Genomic DNA, 6413 nt, shown 5'->3' on the forward strand with positions numbered 1-6413 from the left:
TTTTTAGTGCCTTTTTTTACTATAAGGACTTTTTGGCGCCTATAAATACCCTTTTTGTGTTATACATGCCTTTTTTGGATGTTTGAGTCTGTGTCCTGCAGGTACTGTTCTCACTTCAGAAGCCCGCAACGGGGTGTTTGACGCCGTTTGCACGAAAAATCAGCGCGTCGTGCCAATCACGCCGACAAGCGAAAACCGTGCCCAAACCGCCACCTCCTCGAACTTGCCACTTCGACCGAGCCGCTAGAAAAACCCATGCGCATCTACACCGCAGCCAAGCTCACCGAGGTCACCCTATTCCGCACAAAATCTTTTGTTCTATGTGCTTGTGACGCACTGTGCCCGCCGACCAACAGCGAAAATTTCTGCCGGTCGCCCCATCTATTGCTAACGCAATGAAAAAAACAGCAGCCAAAAAAAATCCACCATCTTCCTAGGGGAACCCTGAGTAGTATGCGAAGCAGCCATGGGGTCGACTCAAATTCCTATTAGTTTTCAGTTCGATCGCGGCGCTGCGGGAGGAGAATGAGGGGAGCGGAGCGCGCGCGCGCGCGCGTCATTTATACCGCGGAGCTACAGTGGCGCCCCCAGTTGAGTATGCAGCGGCTACCGTCGCGTCTCTAACCCTAAGCTGCTTCGCAATATCCCGTGCGAAGCCGCAGGTGTTGCCATTCGTTGCGCAATCCCGGAGAGGAGAGGAGGAATGCCGGAGAGGAGAGGAGTGTCGGAGAGGAGAGGAGGAATGCCTCGCATACTACTCAGCGTTTCCCTACGGGAAGGTGACGACGGTGGTTGAATGCAAAGCTATCTCGTGATGGATTTTTTGGTTGGCCAATCCCTAGGGGCATCCTGCCACAATCATCATCAGCGGTGCCTGGCCAGGCATGCGCAGCGGGGGTGTGGTACTAAAGGTTCCCTTACGGGAAGGAAACAACTTTTATTTTCAAATGGAGTGCGTTAAGCGCCCGATGGGGTGGCTCCCCCTTCACGGGTTCCATATGCTTTCAGGGCCGCCTGGCCCCTGTAGATCAGTCGGAGCTGGTCTTCCATGGCGGGGCTGGATAGCAAGATCTTCCATCGCTCGTCAGGGGTGACGATAGTAGGGGGATTACTAATGGGTATAGGTGGTGGGTGGTCTTTGGAGAAATGGCACTCTCCTATGACGTGCGGGAGGGTGCCTAGTGCATTGCAGTGAGGGCATCTGTTCTTGTATATTTCCGGGCACATTCTATTCTGGAAGCAGGGGTGGGGAAAGGAGCCTGACTGGATTTGCCTGTATAACGCGTGTTCTGTTCTAGTCAAGGAGTTGTGGGGGTGTGGGAATGTCTTCCTACTGTCCCTGTAACACTGAACTATATCTGTGTAGCTGGTGATGGGTTGGCATCCCGTTCCCTCCTCCCCGGTGGCCCGGGATTTGAGCCCTCGGGCCTGTTGATGAGCATATTCGTTGCCCTCAACAGAGGAGTGGGCCGGAACCCAAACTAATTCGATCTTTTGTTTAGTTCACTGTAGCCTCAGCCACGGGAGATGTGCCCGGCACGGAGGGCCACGTGCAGCTACTGCAAGAGGCACGGTCACTTGGCTGGTGTCTGCCGAGCAAAGAAAGGAAAAGCCAAGCAAGGCTCAGTTGAATTCCATGCGGTCGGCACACGCTGTGCAAAGTAGGCCGACGTGCGCGTGAACGGCATACCCGCCAAATTCAAAATAGACTCTGGCACCGAAGTGAAAGCTGTCCCTTAAACTTTTCCTGCCGTTCCCAAAGTTCTTTATCGAGCAGAATCAGAGCTCACGGGGTCCAGGTAAGCAGTGCCAGCCTGTGCTCTGGACGTTTTCCTGGGCCCTAAACTGCAAGGACAAGTCGACCACTCAACGACTTCACGTCATGCGAGGACAGAACACCCCGGTATACTTGGGCATCCCGCCATAGAAGACCTGAGTGCCTCTAAGTTCGTCGATGAGACATCTTCTAGGATGCCTCCTCTGTACCATTGAATCTTTCAAGAGTTTGGTGTACTTCCAGAACCGTACAAGATCCGCCTTGTACCGGATGCCCAACCCTTCGCTTTGTGCATGCCGCGGAAGATTCAAATTCCACTACTTCCAGTGGTCAAAACTCAACTCTACGAAATGTAGAGCCAAGGCGTCATCCGCAAGGTACACACACCTACGCCGTGTTGGCCGGTCTTGCTGTTGTACCAAAGTCGGCAGTTGGCTACAGGATTTGTGTAGATATTACCAAGTTAAACCGACGTGTCCAGCGGGAACGCTACGTTCTTCCAACTGCGGACTGTGTGCTATCAGCTGAAGGACGCACATGTCTTCTCCAAGTTAGATGCCACATCGGGATTCCATCAGGTAAAGCTTTGCCCTGAAAGGGAATAGCTGACTACATTCACCACACTCTTCAGTCATTATTACTATCGTCGCCTTCCTTTCGGCATCGCTTCAGCTCCGGAATTCTTCCAGCGCCGGCTGACTAAAATCCTGGGGGTCTTCCGGGAGTTGTCAATGTGATCGACGACATTTTTGTATTCGGGAAACATCGTCAGAACATAGAAAAAACCTTGAAGCCACCATGAACGCCTAGACGAGGCCGGGGACACGCTCAACAGGAAGAAATGCGAGTTCGGAATCAAGTCTCTTCGTTTCCTCGGTGTAGTCAACGAGAGCGTTGTGTCACCAGACCCAGACAAATTTAGGGCGATCGAAAGTCTTCCGCCATCAAAGGATACCAGCGGAGTACGCGGGCTGCTAGGTGTGGTCATATTTTTCTTATTTTCTAGTTTTTTCGAAATTTCCTCAGTCCAATTTTCTCCATATACGCTATTATAACGATTACAGGTGGAACTCCCGCGAAATCTGCATTATTGTGGAAATGTAGGGTGTTATACGGTTCGCCATTTTCCGGAATTTTTTAATTTTTTTGTGACTTTGTTTGGCAAACTTTTGCTCGACCAATTACCTCTCATCATCATCATCACCAGCCTATCTACGCCCACTGCAGGGCAAAGGCCTCTCCCATTATTCTCTAATTGCCTCGGTCCTGTGCCAACTGTGACCAATTTATCCCCGCAAACTTCTTTATCTTATCTGCCCATCTAACTTTCTGCCGCCCCCTGCAACGCTTGCCTTCTCTAGGGATCCACTCTGTTACCCTTAATGACCAGCGGTTATCTTGCCTTCGCATTACATGTCCTGCCCACGTCCATTTCTTCTTCTTAATTTCTACTAATATGTCTTTAACACCAGTTTGCTCCCTGACCCACTCCGCTCTCTTCCTGTCCCTTAATGTTACACCTATCATTTTCCGCTCCATTGCCCGCTGAGTTGTTCTCAATTTAAGTTGAACCCTCTTAGTGAGCCTCCAAGTTTCTGCCCCGTAGGTGAGTACCGGTAAGATGCAGCTGTCATACACTTTCTTCTTCAGCGACAATGGTAGGCTGCTAGTCATTATCTGAGAATGTCTGCCATATGCACCCCACCCCATTCTGATCCTTCTAATTATCTCTGCCTCATGGTTTGGATCTGGGGCGTCAACTTGGCCTAAGTAGATATATTCGCTTACCACTTCCACTGCCTCGCCACCTATGTCAAACCGCTGTGCTGCCCCGAGGTTATTGATCATTACTTTAGTTTTCTGCATATTAATTTTCAGTCCCACGGTTCTACTCTGTTCGCCCAGTGCGGAAAGCATGCTTTGCAATTCGTCCCCCGAGTTACTTAGCAAGGCAACGTCATCAGCAAATCTGAGGTTACTGAGGTATTCTCCATTAACCCTTACACCCACCTGTTCCCAATCCAACGTTCTGAATACTTCTTGTAAACATGCTGTGAATAGCATTGGAGAGATTGTGTCTCCTTGTCTGATACCCTTTCTTATAGGTATTTTACTGCTTTCCCTATGGAGGATGATCGTAGCTGTAGACCCATTGTAGATATCCTCTAGTATTGTTACATAATGCTCATCTACCCCCTGGTTCCGTAATACCTGAATGACTGCTAGGGTTTCGACCGAGTCAAATGCTTTCTCATAATCTATGAAGGCTATATATAGGGGTTCAGTATACTCAGCGCACTTCTCTATCACCTGATTGATCGTGTGAATATGGTCCATTGTTGAATAACCTTTACGGAACCCTGCTTGTTCTTTAGGTTGACTGAAATCTAAGGTTGCAGAAATTCGGTTAGCGATTACCTTGGTAAATACCTTGTAGACGACTGACAGTAAGCTGATCGGCCGGTAATTTTTCAAGTCCTTCATGTCGCCTTTCTTATGAATTAGGATGATGTTCGCGTTCTTTCAAGATTCCGGTACCATTGCGGTCATTAGGCATTGCGTATACAGGTTTGCCAGTTTTTCAAGGACAATTTCTCCGCCATCCTTCAAGAGGTCTGCTGTTATCTGATCCTCACCAGGTGCTTTGCCCCCTTTCATTTCTTTCAAAGCCTTCCTTACTTCTTCGGTCGTTACTGGTGGGATGTCTATCTCCTGTGAACTACTGTCTCGTTCGGCATTATCCTGTATGTCCTGGCTACTGTACAGATCCCTATAGAACTCCTCGGCCACTGTGACTATTTTATCCCTATTTGTGATGACATTGCCTTGCTTATCCTTAAGTGCATACATCTGATTTTTCCCCACGCCAAGACGTCTCTTCACTGCTTTCAGGCTACCTCCGTTCTTTACAGCGTATTCGATCCTCTCCATATTATACTTCCGTATGTCAGCTGTCTTACGCTTATTGATTAACTTCGAGAGCTCGGCTAGTTCTGTTCTGTCAGCTGCGGTAGAGATTCTCATGGTTTGCCGTTTCCTGGTTAGATCTTTCGTCTCCTGTGAAGGTTTACCAGTATCCTGTCTAGCCATAGTGCCCCCGACTTCTACTGCACACTCTGGGATAATGCGTGTAAGGTTGTCGCTGGCTTCCTGCGTCGTAAACTCGGCTTCCTCGTTAAGAGCGGAATATCGGTTCTGCAGCGCGATCCTGAATTCTTCTACTTTACGTCTTACTGTTAGCTCATTTATCGGCTTCTTTCGTACTAGCTTGTTGCGGTCCCTCCTCAAATCTAGCCTAATTCGGGATCTTACCATACGGTGGTCACTACACCTTACCCTTCCGAGCACTTCCACATCCTGCACGACGCCAGGGTTATCGCATAATATGAAGTCTATTTCATTTTTCTGCTCCCCATTCGGGCTCCTCCAGGTCCACTTCCGACTCTCCCGTTTACAGAAGGTATTCATTATGCGTAGGTTATTCCGTTCTGCAAACTCAACTAGTAGGTCCCCCCTGCTATTTCTACAGCCCAGACCATAGTTCCCAACTGCCTTGTCTCCAGCCTGATTCTTGCCTACTTTAGCATTGAAGTCCCCCATAACTACGGTATACTGTGTTTTTACTTTAGCCATTGCCGATTCCACATCTTCATAGAAGCGTTCCACTACTTGGTCGTCGTGGCTGGATGTGGGCGCGTAGCCCTGCACCACCTTGAGCTTGTACCTCTTATTTAGCCTAATTACAAGACCTGCTGCCCTTTCGTTAATGCTATAGTATTCGTCTATGTTGCCAGCTATGCTTTTATTGACTAGAAATCCCACTCCCAGTTCTCTTCTGTCCTCTAGACCACGGTAACATAGGACGTGTCCATTTTTCAGCACCGTAAAGGCTTCGCCTGCCCTCCTAACCTCGCTAAGCCCTATTACGTCCCATTTAATGCCCTTTAATTCCTCGAACAACATGTCGAGACTTGCTTCGCTAGATAAGGTTCGTGCGTTAAACGTTGCCAGGTTCAGATTCCATTGGCGGCCTGTCCGGATCCAGTGATTCTTAGCACCCTCTGCTGCGTCACAGGTCTGACCGCCGCCGTGGTCAGTTGCTTCGCAGCCGCTGGGGACTGAGGGCCGAGGGTTAGTTGGCGTATTCATGGGAGGTTGTGGCCATTACTACACCAGGGTGGCCAATCCTGCTCTGGTGAGGGAGTGCATTACCGGCAATGGTCGCCGGGGTCAGGCCGCACCCCAAGCCCCTTTGTGCAATTCCATCAATACGGGGATTTTTTTTTTTTTTAATCCGGTGGGAATTGTCCGGCACCGGGATTCGAGCCACGGTCCTTCTGCACGCGAGACGGGTGTTCTACCTCTACGCCATCGCTGCAACCCCAATTACCTCTATGTACGCTATAATAGCGATTACAGGTGGAACTTTCGCGAAATCTGTATTATTGTGGAAATGCAGAGCGTTATATGGTTCTCGATTTGGGGTATTTATTATATTGTTCTTTTTTTTTACTTTTTCAAAATTTATTTGGGCCGATTATCTCCATTTGCAGTTACCTCATCTCATAAAAAATGGTCGCCATCCCGCCCGGCGAAACTAGATGTACAGCGAAGCTGTTGTAAGCCACTGCAAATG

The sequence above is a fragment of the Haemaphysalis longicornis genome, unplaced genomic scaffold, assembly GCF_048455015.1.
Source record: "Haemaphysalis longicornis isolate Haplotype H1 unplaced genomic scaffold, Haemaphysalis longicornis Haplotype H1 scaffold_2, whole genome shotgun sequence".
NCBI classification, from domain to species: Eukaryota; Metazoa; Arthropoda; class Arachnida; order Ixodida; family Ixodidae; genus Haemaphysalis; species Haemaphysalis longicornis.